The sequence below is a fragment of the Ochotona princeps genome, chromosome 22 (genome assembly GCF_030435755.1).
Source record: "Ochotona princeps isolate mOchPri1 chromosome 22, mOchPri1.hap1, whole genome shotgun sequence".
Classification (NCBI taxonomy): domain Eukaryota; kingdom Metazoa; phylum Chordata; class Mammalia; order Lagomorpha; family Ochotonidae; genus Ochotona; species Ochotona princeps.
In genome coordinates, this window is record NC_080853.1 from 39,006,037 (window position 1) to 39,019,793 (window position 13,757).

The 13,757-nt window shown below is 44.4% G+C and overlaps 1 pseudogene; it reads left to right on the forward strand.

Annotated features, from left to right (window-relative positions):
• The first annotated feature begins 13,197 nt into the window (after positions 1-13,197).
• LOC131483007 (ATP synthase membrane subunit K, mitochondrial-like) lies at positions 13,198-13,372 on the forward strand (annotated as a pseudogene).
• Positions 13,373-13,757: the final 385 nt, after the last annotated feature.

The window sequence follows — 13,757 nt, forward strand, 5'->3', positions numbered from 1 at the left end:
GGATTCTTGTGTGTGTGTGTTTTAGAGAGTAGCTGCTGTTTAGGGGAGAGGTAGCAGAGTCACACAGAGAAAAGAAGTGCCAAGAGAGCTTGCATCCTCTGCCCGACTCCACACAAACCAGAGCCAAATCGAGGCCGTTGTGATGGTGGGAACCAGGAGTGTGTTCCGAGTTTGCCGTGTGTTTGCAGGGTCCACTGGCCTTGGGCCCGCCTCTGCTGGTTTTCCTGGTTTGGAAGCAGGAAGCGGGATTAGAAAAGAGAGCAGCAGCCAGTGCTCCCCATGGTGGCCATTAGTATGTTGGTGAAGTCTGTACTTAATGGATATGAAGCATCTGACACGTTGTGCATTCAAAATGTGCCATCTCACAGTTTTCACCATTCAGTGGCCACATAGCGAGTGTAGGTGTGTTTCAGGAGGATGGATGTTGTCAGTTGTTGAGGAGGAACCTTGCTTCCATGTCAACAGATGGAAGGCCAGGCACTACGAAGCTGGCAGTATGTTGAAGGAGATGATCAGGTTGAAATGTTCAGGTTGCAGTTGTCATCGATGTGGGCTGTTGTGAGTGAGTGAGTGAGTGAGTGAGTGAGTGAGTTTTCCCAGGGCGGGGAGTTTGAGGGCTCTTAGTTTTCCATCTCTTCTGGCTGCCCAAGTTTCTCAGGTGTAGGTAAAATGATGTGTGATCCCCAGATTGATCTAGGCTTAGCACGGTGTCAGTCAAGTACAAAATGAACATGACTTCTAGGACAAGGCTGTTGGCAAATGGCTGAACTGACGGATTGTGGAGTCTGGTGAATCAGGAGAGGATTGAGCAAGTGAGGACACTGAGAGGTCGGAGAACTAGCTCTTTGGTGCGAGCACCAAGTGAGCTGCAGTGTGAGTGAGTAGCCGAGAAAACAAGGGAAGGGTCAAAGAGTTGTATTCCCAGGAGGGATGTGTGAATGGATGTCCTCGGACGCTGAGCAGTTCCCAATCATAGAGTCCAGGAACACGTATTGCCCAGTGGGGTCTCGTGTTGGCCAGTATTCATTGAAGGAAGAATCAGGAAGCAGGAGCAGAATGTCAGGAAGAAGAGAGGTGCTACTCTCTCGACAGCATCTCAATGCTGCTGCAGCAGGTGGGTTGCTAAGTGCCAACTGCAGAGACCTCAACTTCATTTGGCTGCAGAGCTTTTGGCATAGCAGGAGTTCCAGTGGCCTCAGGGTGCTCTTGTGGCCATGGATAAGGAGGCAGGTGTCAAGCTGGCTTATGCACCGACCTGGATGTGGGAGATATCACAGTGTCCCTTGCGATCCAGAAACGTCCCGAGAACAAAATGCTAAGACCCACGATGTTCATGGTTTCCCTTTTCTCTTTCTTTCTTTTTAATAATGTGTAGGTCCAAACCTATTTTCCGAGCGAGACTCCAACCAGGCAGCTCACCAAGACAAACTGGAGGTAAGTTCTGACAGTGTAATTTTACCCGTGTGTGTGCGGGAGCTTTGTGATCCCTCCTTTTTTTGCAGAACAGACATGCCCCTGGTCATTTGTTTTCTCTAGAAATCTGTTTCTTTTCTGAGTCAACACCTCTCAGGGAGTACACCAGTGTAGCAGGGCATTTGGTTCCCCCCTTCGGATGTACATTGGAATCATTGGGCATAATGTTTTGAGAATCTACTTTCCTGAGTTTCTCAGTTTGTTCCTCAGCCACATCTGGAGTAAGCTGCCCACTTGTTCTTTGCCTTCTCAGGATAAGCGTGCTAGGTAGTCTACATCGGGGTTCTCCTGGCCTGTGTCTGTGCATGCTCCTTAGCCAGAATATTGCTGTGTTGACGAAACCTGCTTTCTGTTCTTTCACCACACAGTTGTGATCGCTAAAACCCATCTGATGTTTCTCTGGAGCACTTTCTCTGTATATCATGGATTTCTTTGCATTCTGTCCCTAACTATTTGTGTATGAGTTTTGCATTTTTTTCTTGTTAGTGATGTCGGATTTATGTGATTTTGTTACAGAGCAGCACCATAAGTGCATCAGCAGTTCCCTGCGAGGGGAAAGAACCAGGTGCTGGCCAAGCAGCAACAACTTCGGCTCATCCACCCCAAGGGCCAACCGGTCCTGCGAATCCATTCAGGAGGGTAGGGCCTCCTCACGCTCGCCCCCCTGCAGGAACACAGCCAGCCACCCGTGCTACCAAATTTTTGCCTACGGGTGCTCCTGACATAGGGCCACTACCACCGCGTGTAGGAGGTATGTGATTTGGTTTGTCAGGGCTTTTTTTCCCCCTCTTCCTTGAAAGCTACGAAGTTGAAACGCTAGTTTTGTACGTGAAGGAGATGCTCACTTGACCGTGGCTCATCTAGTCACAAGAGGGTAAGCAAGAGCCAAAGATTTGGCTCTAATGCCATATGAATGTAGCGTGACTTTTCAGATTGGGAAGGGAGCCAGCCAGCCATAGACAGCCTTAACGTGAATCACCTGAATGAGGGGCAGTTGCATACAGATTGTAATACTTGAGAAAACCACTTGCTTCCTTTTTCCCTCTTACACTAACATGGGCATTATTTCACTCTCTATTAGTTGATAGAAACCAATTATGCTGGCTGCTACTGAAGATGATCCTGATTTCCCTTGTCCACAAAAGGACTCGGTGAAATGGTCTTTCGTGAGCAGCTGCTGTGCAGTCCTAGTCTATTTACTACCTCGTGAGTGTAAGGCTGCTTCGGTCCTGTTTGGCCTCATTATTCCTGACTCTTTTGGCTTTTGTGGGTAACTTGAGATAAGCAACAAACAAAGAGAAAGCTGTGGGGTGGGTGGCGCTGGGGGAAATTGATTGCTTGACTCTTCTCACCTACCATTCACAAAGAACCAGGTGACTGGAGAATGAACGGTCGTGTGACAAATGCTGGGCCAAGGCCCGTGAACTGTCTTGCCTGATGTCATTTCTGCCCGTGCTTTGGAAATGGAAGGCCAAGGAAAATGAGTTTTGTGGAAGGGGCTGGGGGATTTTTTCAGATACACTTTTGGATGCAGCCAAGTGTTTGCCCACCTTTCAGCCAGTCCTACTTGCATTTGGCTAAGATGTCCCGAGCCAAACTACTGTTTTCCCGTCACTCATTTCCTTCAACAGCCTCATGGCACTGTCTGAAGTTGGTCAATCTAGGTATGTGGGTATCTGTGGTGAGTGGACAAGAGGAAGAACTTTTGAAAGACAAGGAAAACATTGATAAGAGATTCCCTCGGGAAAGTCTGTGTATTGGCGTGGGAAGCATGCGGAGATCCGGTGGCCATATTGGGTTTCTGTTGTGTTGTTGTTGGTTGTACGATTTAACGGACAAGCATTATGAGAGTGAGCATGAGGGTCAGAGGTGATCTTGGCCCCTTGGATCAGTGAGCCCATGGCTGCGATGGCATGGCTTAAGAGGTGATGGCATCGCAGTGGGCACGTTCACACACTGTATCGTTGGACAAGCCATGGCATATTGGTTTAGGAAATCGGGGATTCGGTAAGGCTTATTTTTCTTTACCTGAAAAGCAGGGCTACAGGGAAGAGGCGGCAGGGGTGTGTGGGCTGCGTGTTGGGTTTCTGGATTCTTGTGTGTGTGTGTTTTAGAGAGTAGCTGCTGTTTAGGGGAGAGGTAGCAGAGTCACACAGAGAAAAGAAGTGCCAAGAGAGCTTGCATCCTCTGCCCGACTCCACACAAACCAGAGCCAAATCGAGGCCGTTGTGATGGTGGGAACCAGGAGTGTGTTCCGAGTTTGCCGTGTGTTTGCAGGGTCCACTGGCCTTGGGCCCGCCTCTGCTGGTTTTCCTGGTTTGGAAGCAGGAAGCGGGATTAGAAAAGAGAGCAGCAGCCAGTGCTCCCCATGGTGGCCATTAGTATGTTGGTGAAGTCTGTACTTAATGGATATGAAGCATCTGACACGTTGTGCATTCAAAATGTGCCATCTCACAGTTTTCACCATTCAGTGGCCACATAGCGAGTGTAGGTGTGTTTCAGGAGGATGGATGTTGTCAGTTGTTGAGGAGGAACCTTGCTTCCATGTCAACAGATGGAAGGCCAGGCACTACGAAGCTGGCAGTATGTTGAAGGAGATGATCAGGTTGAAATGTTCAGGTTGCAGTTGTCATCGATGTGGGCTGTTGTGAGTGAGTGAGTGAGTGAGTGAGTGAGTGAGTGAGTTTTCCCAGGGCGGGGAGTTTGAGGGCTCTTAGTTTTCCATCTCTTCTGGCTGCCCAAGTTTCTCAGGTGTAGGTAAAATGATGTGTGATCCCCAGATTGATCTAGGCTTAGCACGGTGTCAGTCAAGTACAAAATGAACATGACTTCTAGGACAAGGCTGTTGGCAAATGGCTGAACTGACGGATTGTGGAGTCTGGTGAATCAGGAGAGGATTGAGCAAGTGAGGACACTGAGAGGTCGGAGAACTAGCTCTTTGGTGCGAGCACCAAGTGAGCTGCAGTGTGAGTGAGTAGCCGAGAAAACAAGGGAAGGGTCAAAGAGTTGTATTCCCAGGAGGGATGTGTGAATGGATGTCCTCGGACGCTGAGCAGTTCCCAATCATAGAGTCCAGGAACATGTATTGCCCAGTGGGGTCTCGTGTTGGCCAGTATTCATTGAAGGAAGAATCAGGAAGCAGGAGCAGAATGTCAGGAAGAAGAGAGGTGCTACTCTCTCGACAGCATCTCAATGCTGCTGCAGCTGGTGGGTTGCTAAGTGCCAGCTGCAGAGACCTCAACTTCATTTGGCTGCAGAGCTTTTGGCATAGCAGGAGTTCCAGCGGCCTCAGGGTGCTCTTGTGGCCATGGATAGGGAGGCAGGTGTCAAGCTGGCTTATGCACCCACCTGGATGTGGGAGATATCACAGTGTCCCTTGCGATCCAGAAATGTCCCGAGAACAAAATGCTAAGACCCACGATGTTCATGGTTTCCCTTTTCTCTTTCTTTCTTTTTAATAATGTGTAGGTCCAAACCTATTTTCCGAGCGAGACTCCAACCAGGCAGCTCACCAAGACAAACTGGAGGTAAGTCCTGACAGTGTAATTTTACCCGTGTGTGTGCGGGAGCTTTGTGATCCCTCCTTTTTTTGCAGAACAGACATGCCCCTGGTCATTTGTTTTCTCTAGAAATCTGTTTCTTTTCTGAGTCAACACCTCTCAGGGAGTACACCAGTGTAGCAGGGCATTTGGTTCCCCCCTTCGGATGTACATTGGAATCATTGGGCATAATGTTTTGAGAATCTACTTTCCTGAGTTTCTCAGTTTGTTCCTCAGCCACATCTGGAGTAAGCTGCCCACTTGTTCTTTGCCTTCTCAGGATAAGCGTGCTAGGTAGTCTACATCGGGGTTCTCCTGGCCTGTGTCTGTGCATGCTCCTTAGCCAGAATATTGCTGTGTTGACGAAACCTGCTTTCTGTTCTTTCACCACACAGTTGTGATCGCTAAAACCCATCTGATGTTCCTCTGGAGCACTTTCTCTGTATATCATGGATTTCTTTGCATTCTGTCCCTAACTATTTGTGTATGAGTTTTGCATGTTTTTCTTGTTAGTGATGTCGGATTTATGTGATTTTGTTACAGAGCAGCACCATAAGTGCATCAGCAGTTCCCTGCGAGGGGAAAGAACCAGGTGCTGGCCAAGCAGCAACAACTTCGGCTCATCCACCCCAAGGGCCAACCGGTCCTGCGAATCCATTCAGGAGGGTAGGGCCTCCTCACGCTTGCCCCCCTGCAGGAACGCAGCCAGCCACCCGTGCTACCAAATTTTTGCCTACGGGTGCTCCTGACATAGGGCCACTACCACCGCGTGTAGGAGGTATGTGATTTGGTTTGTCAGGACTTTTTTTCCCCCTCTTCCTTGAAAGCTACGAAGTTGAAACGCTAGTTTTGTACGTGAAGGAGATGCTCACTTGACCGTGGCTCATCTAGTCACAAGAGGGTAAGCAAGAGCCAAAGATTTTGGCTCTAATGCCATGGGAATGAAGCGTGACTTTTCAGATTGGGAAGGGAGCCAGCCAGCCATAGACAGCCTTAACGTGAATCACCTGAATGAGGGGCAGTTGCATACAGATTGTAATACTTGAGAAAACCACTTGCTTCCTTTTTCCCTCTTACACTAACATGGGCATTATTTCACTCTCTATTAGTTGATAGAAACCAATTATGCTGGCTGCTACTGAAGATGATCCTGATTTCCCTTGTCCACAAAAGGACTCGGTGAAATGGTCTTTCGTGAGCAGCTGCTGTGCAGTCCTAGTCTATTTACTACCCCGTGAGTGTAAGGCTGCTTCGGTCCTGTTTGGCCTCATTATTCCTGACTCTTTTGGCTTTTGTGGGTAACTTGAGATAAGCAACAAACAAAGAGAAAGCTGTGGGGTGGGTGGCGCTGGGGGAAATTGATTGCTTGACTCTTCTCACCTACCATTCACAAAGAACCAGGTGACTGGAGAATGAACGGTCGTGTGACAAATGCTGGGCCAAGGCCCGTGAACTGTCTTGCCTGATGTCATTTCTGCCCGTGCTTTGGAAATGGAAGGCCAAGGAAAATGAGTTTTGTGGAAGGGGCTGGGGGATTTTTTCAGATACACTTTTGGATGCAGCCAAGTGTCTGCCCACCTTTCAGCCAGTCCTACTTGCATTTGGCTAAGATGTCCCGAGCCAAACTACTGTTTTCCCGTCACTCATTTCCTTCAACAGCCTCATGGCACTGTCTGAAGTTGGTCAATCTAGGTATGTGGGTATCCGTGGTGAGTGGACAAGAGGAAGAACTTTTGAAAGACAAGGAAAACATTGATAAGAGATTCCCTCGGGAAAGTCTGTGTATTGGCGTGGGAAGCATGCGGAGATCCGATGGCCATATTGGGTTTCTGTTGTGTTGTTGTTGGTTGTACGATTTAACGGACAAGCATTATGAGAGTGAGCATGAGGGTCAGAGGTGATCTTGGCCCCTTGGATCAGTGAGCCCATGGCTGCGATGGCATGGCGTAAGAGGTGATGGCATCGCAGTGGGCACGTTCACACACTGTATCGTTGGACAAGCCATGGCATATTGGTTTAGGAAATCGGGGATTTGGTAAGGCTTATTTTTCTTTACCTGAAAAGCAGGGCTACAGGGAAGAGGCGGCAGGGGTGTGTGGGCTGCGTGTTGGGTTTCTGGATTCATGTGTGTGTGTGTGTTTTAGAGAGTAGCTGCTGTTTAGGGGAGAGGTAGCAGAGTCACACAGAGAAAAGAAGTGCCAAGAGAGCTTGCATCCTCTGCCCGACTCCACACAAACCAGAGCCAAATCGAGGCCGTTGTGATGGTGGGAACCAGGAGTGTGTTCCGAGTTTGCCGTGTATTTGCAGGGTCCGCTGGCCTTGGGCCCGCCTCTGCTGGTTTTCCTGGTTTGGAAGCAGGAAGCGGGATTAGAAAAGAGAGCAGCAGCCAGTGCTCCCCATGGTGGCCATTAGTATGTTGGTGAAGTCTGTACTTAATGGATATGAAGCATCTGACACGTTGTGCATTCAAAATGTGCCATCTCACAGTCTTCACCATTCAGTGGCCACATAGCGAGTGTAGGTGTGTTTCAGGAGGATGGATGTTGTCAGTTGTTGAGGAGGAACCTTGCTTCCATGTCAACAGATGGAAGGCCAGGCACTACGAAGCTGGCAGTATGTTGAAGGAGATGATCAGGTTGAAATGTTCAGGTTGCAGTTGTCATCGATGTGGGCTGTTGTGAGTGAGTGAGTGAGTGAGTGAGTGAGTGAGTGAGTTTTCCCAGGGCGGGGAGTTTGAGGGCTCTTAGTTTTCCATCTCTTCTGGCTGTCCAAGTGGCTCAGGTGTAGGTAAAATGATGTGTGATCCCCAGATTGATCTAGGCTTAGCACGGTGTCAGTCAAGTACAAAATGAACATGACTTCTAGGACAAGGCTGTTGGCAAATGGCTGAACTGACGGATTGTGGAGTCTGGTGAATCGGGAGAGGATTGAGCAAGTGAGGACACTGAGAGGTCGGAGAACTAGCTCTTTGGTGCGAGCACCAAGTGAGCTGCAGTGTGAGTGAGTAGCCGAGAAAGCAAGGGAAGGGTCAAAGAGTTGTATTCCCAGGAGGGATGTGTGAATGGATGTCCTCGGACGCTGAGCAGTTCCCAATCATAGAATCCAGGAACACGTATTGCCCAGTGGGGTCTCGTGTTGGCCAGTATTCATTGAAGGAAGAATCAGGAAGCAGGAGCAGAATGTCAGGAAGAAGAGAGGTGCTACTCTCTCGACAGCAGCTCAATGCTGCTGCAGCTGCTGGGTTGCTAAGTGCCAGCTGCAGAGACCTCAACTTCATTTGGCTGCAGAGCTTTTGGCATAGCAGGAGTTCCAGCGGCCTCAGGGTGCTCTTGTGGCCATGGATAAGGAGGCAGGTGTCAAGCTGGCTTATGCACCGACCTGGATGTGGGAGATATCACAGTGTCCCTTGCAATCCAGAAACGTCCCGAGAACAAAATGCTAAGACCCACGATGTTCATGGTTTCCCTTTTCTCTTTCTTTCTTTTTAATAATGTGTAGGTCCAAACCTATTTTCCGAGCGAGACTCCAACCAGGCAGCTCACCAAGACAAAGTGGAGGTAAGTCCTGACAGTGTAATTTTACCCGTGTGTGTGCGGGCGGTTTGTGATCCCTCCTTTTTTTGCAGAACAGACATGCCCCTGGTCATTTGTTTTCTCTAGAAATCTGTTTCTTTTCTGAGTCAACACCTCTCAGGGAGTACACCAGTGTAGCAGGGCATTTGGTTCCCCCCTTCGGATGTACATTGGAATCATTGGGCATAATGTTTTGAGAATCTACTTTCCTGAGTTTCTCAGTTTGTTCCTCAGCCACATCTGGAGTAAGCTGCCCACTTGTTCTTTGCCTTCTCAGGATAAGCGTGCTAGGTAGTCTACATCGGGGTTCTCCTGGCCTGTGTCTGTGCATGCTCCTTAGCCAGAATATTGCTGTGTTGACGAAACCTGCTTTCTGTTCTTTCACCACACAGTTGTGATCGCTAAAACCCATCTGATGTTCCTCTGGAGCACTTTCTCTGTATATCATGGATTTCTTTGCATTCTGTCCCTAACTATTTGTGTATGAGTTTTGCATTTTTTTTCTTGTTAGTGATGTCAGATTTATGTGATTTTGTTACAGAGCAGCACCATAAGTGCATCAGCAGTTCCCTGCGAGGGGAAAGAACCAGGTGCTGGCCAAGCAGCAACAACTTCGGCTCATCCACCCCAAGGGCCAACCGGTCCTGCGAATCCATTCAGGAGGGTAGGGCCTCCTCACGCTCGCCCCCCTGCAGGAACACAGCCAGCCACCCATGCTACCAAATTTTTGCCTACGGGTGCTCCTGACATAGGGCCACTACCACCGCGTGTAGGAGGTATGTGATTTGGTTTGTCAGGGCTTTTTTTCCCCCTCTTCCTTGAAAGCTACGAAGTTGAAACGCTAGTTTTGTACGTGAAGGAGATGCTCACTTGACCGTGGCTCATCTAGTCACAAGAGGGTAAGCAAGAGCCAAAGATTTTGGCTCTAATGCCATATGAATGTAGCGTGACTTTTCAGATTGGGAAGGGAGCCAGCCAGCCATAGACAGCCTTAACGTGAATCACCTGAATGAGGGGCAGTGCGTACAGGAAAATGGGGGATTTGGTAATGTTTATTTTTCCTTACCTGAAAAGGAGAGCTACAGGGAAGAGGCACCAGTGGTGCAATGGTTGTTTTGTTGGTTTTGTTTGTGTTTTTATTTATGTTTTTTATTTTAAGATTTGTTTATTTTTTGGGAATTGGTACAATTTTAAACCTAATTATTTTGTAAACATAATCCTTCCTCCCCCATTTTTTCTTAGGAAATGTTATGTGTTTATGACTCTTTTTGAATCTAGCAATTTTTGTTTGTTTTACCTCTTATTTCTCTTGTTGAATATTTTGCATCCCTTGAATCTAATCTTAGTGTTTGTGTGGTTAATCAAATAATTTCTCTTTAGCTTTTTGTTTCAGCTGGTCAGTATTTGGATATTTACTCATTTTTATAATTAAGTTTATTATAATTGTTTTCCAGTACTCTTTGCATCGATGCAAATGGTTTGTAAAACTGGTGAAATGACTAATAAATTGCTTGATTTATTTTAGTGTTTTCCATTTTGCTGTTTAGTACCAAATTACCTGAAAATGTTTTTAGCATGTAGTATGAAATGATTTTCAAGTTATCTTTTGTTTTATAAGTTTGTGTATTTTGGCCATGTCTTATTTGTTGGATGATAACATTTACTGTATTCTATGCTTCACAAAAATTCTTTTTCATAGTTTTAGATTAGTAATTTTTTCCTCCCAGATACATTCCTGTATTTTACTTGAAGATATTATAGTTTTCTTAGTATTCTTAAAGATTTACATTAAGGTATGATTCTATTTAAATGTTGCTTAGAAAATTGTTTTTCATTTTATGGTTTATACAATCTGTAATTAAAACAACAAATCAAAACCTTTTTTTTCCAATTTTTTTCAGCACTGCAAAATATTTTCATTAAGGGATTATCGTCGTTCATCTCTTTTTTTTCTGGATTTTTTCACACCCACACTCTACAAGCGAATAAATTTTAATATGTACTCCATCTTTAACCAGCTCCGGAACATGACAAGCCAAGAAGGAAATCAAAATTGTTTTGATCACTCAGCCAATATAGTCTTGTAGTCTCTCATGTTTTCTCTTTTAGTAATGGCTCTTACTTATGTGTCCTTTTTGCTCACAATGAACCATCTTGCAACTTTTAAATAAAGATCATTTAAATATAAATCTTATGAGAATTTATTTGCATTTGATTTTATTCTAGAATGTGAAGTTACTGTGTTTTTATTAATCTACTGTTACATACATGCATACAGTAAGTTTTTTTTTCACATAGTCTTATAGTTGGGCATATTTTCAATCCTAAGGTTATGTTTTTATTGCAGAAAGTGTACTTCTTAAGTTGGCAGGGTACTGTGAATGCAAATTTATGCTTTATTATGTGATCGTAATTGATGTAAAAGCTTGTTTGGCTTTGCTAGTAGCAGTTTAATGAGCTAGTTTTTCCCGTACATGTTTCCACTAGTTATAGTTTTGTCTCTTGAACTTAAACCTTTGTGTCTAAAATGAGTCTAAAAATCACTTTGTGATTTCAGGTTGTTTTTCATTTTTTAATAATTAAGTACTCTACTTGTAAATATTTGAATGATGTAAAGACATAAATTATTTTTCAACTAAAAAATGAGGAATGAAGCTTTGCCCTACTAGTTAAGATGCTGATTTACTTTTGTGGGAAACCATGATGAAGCTCTGGATGAACCATCTGGAAATTGAACCAGCAAATTTCTTTCTTTCCCTTTCTCTCTGTTCTGTAGCCTTTTAAAAAGCTTACATCGGTTAAAAATATTTTCATTTGTATGTCAGAGCTACAAAGTGAGGAGAGAGAAATCCTCTATCTACTGGTTCACACCTAGCTGAGCCTGTCTGAACCCAATCTTAAGCCAGACATGAGGAGATCCATCCCAGGGGCCCAAATGAGTTCAGGATGCAAACACTTGGTACATCTTCCTCTGTTTTCCCACATGCATTAACCGGGAGATGAATTAGTAGTGGAGCACATTGGATTTGATCTGTCCACCATATAGCATGCCTGTCTATCAAAGGGAAAGGTTTAACTTACTATAAAATTCTGCAGGAGAGCATCAAAGTACCTCTTTCTCTAGTTGGGACTAGAACTTAAAGTGTGACATCCATGCCGAGAGAAACTTTGGGATACAGGGTACACAGGTGTGATGAATGAATGCACACTTTATTGAATTTTTCAGGTCTTATTCCAATTTTTTTTTCAGTCAAGCAGGTTTGTAAAGTTACAAGTTAATGGAACAGTGGTAAGCAAACTACTTCACCAATAGGTTACAAGGGATTAGGGGAAACAATCACAAGGCTCCAAACAGCTGGATAAGTAAACATGAATTACAGGAACCCACACTGGTAAACAAACAGATTTAACTAGAAATAGAATCCAACAGAATTGTGTTTGTGCTCAGATATGTTTAGGCCACAATCACTGAAGGAACAGGGAGATTATGAAGATGCCTCACACCTCCCCAGACATGTTAACCAGCCCAAGGTTTATCTGCAATCTCAGTAGGGAGTCTGCTCCCTGCAGCATTCTCAGACTGCCTTAAAGAGTTAAGATTCAGAGTCCTCAGGCATTGTGATCTGGGTTTTCAGGGGCAAATCTCCACAATGAATAAATCTCCACACTGCTTACTTCTTTTTCTGTTATGTTTCCCAGAACAAGGTATCTAACAGTTTCTTACAGGCCTTTTCAAGAATTCCATATGCACACATACACATACAGCTACTTTAAAACACTATGAGAATGGACTTAAAAGATTAGTGTTTTTCTTTAACATTCACAAAATACATTAGTGAATAAATGTAATAACATTTTTATAGGTGAGCTATATGATGGAGACTAGCATATCCGAAGTGAAGATATATTGCAGTATACATGTCTGTTCCTTTATAAAAGGAGGAATCCCAATGAAACTTGATACATGTAACTTTACAGTAGCATACTAGACTATGTACAATTGTCTATAATTACAGTGCCACAATATATTGAAATAGCAGAATGTAGGACTTAAGGTTGTAGCTGAAGGAGTGTATTATTGTTATAATACAGGGGGAACTGGGAGAAGCTATGGAAGGGTGGAGGGAGGAATCCCTGTACATGTGGAACTGTAGCATAAAGATAATAATATAAAATATACAAATTGTTTTTAAAAAACCGTGAAATTCATGCTAGGAACTTTTAAAAAGCTTGTGTATAAGGCATATTACACAAAAAGGATTCAATGAATTTTGATTTTTACATTAAAATAACTTCATTGTTTAAAAGAATTTTTTTTTGAATGACAGATTTCTACAAAGGGAAAGATCTACAGCCAGAAACTTCTTCTAAGTTTCCAATGTTTTTGCAGGGACCCAAGGATTTGGGCCATCCTCTGCTGTTTTTCTAGTCCATAAACAAAGAGCTGGATTGGCAGTGGAAAAGCTAGGACTGGAACCAGTACCCACATTTGACACGAGCGTGACAGATAAAAGCTCAATCTGTACCATTGCTTCCGGCTGGGGCCAGTTCACTGTCGGTGGGCCTTGAAGGATGTCAGTTGAGGAGTTGGTAGTTCTGAGAAGATTGATATCATGTCAGGTCCAGAACCTGATGCCCAATTCCAGTTCACTGAAATCAAAACGTATTTCAACTCTTACATGCTCACAGGCAGAATGAATTGTGTACTAGCCGCATATGGAGGCATTGCTTTGCTGGTTATGTACTTCAGCTTAAGGTCTAAAAATTCCAGCTGTGAAAGCAACATAACTCGATTACAAATTGTTTCCCCATCTGCCCTCATGCCTGGAGAAGCTAATTCAACTCAACTGTGGTAATTCAATTTGTACATTAAATTATGAACCTGGAAAAACAAAATCTGTACCATGGCATTGGCCCAAATAAACTCATTTTAAACTTAATTTTCTAGGAACTTTCTGAAGTATCTTAGTCGATATATAATTCTATTACTTTGTCCAACATTTTTTATTTTCCACTTTGTCACTAGAACGTATTTCAATCACTGCATACATAGTATTATATAAATTTGTCTTCTTGTATTTTAACAATCCCCTGTTGACACAGATTGATTGTTTCTGTTTTATTCCCATAATAATATTATAAAAACCTGGTGTTTCTATAGGACCAAATATAT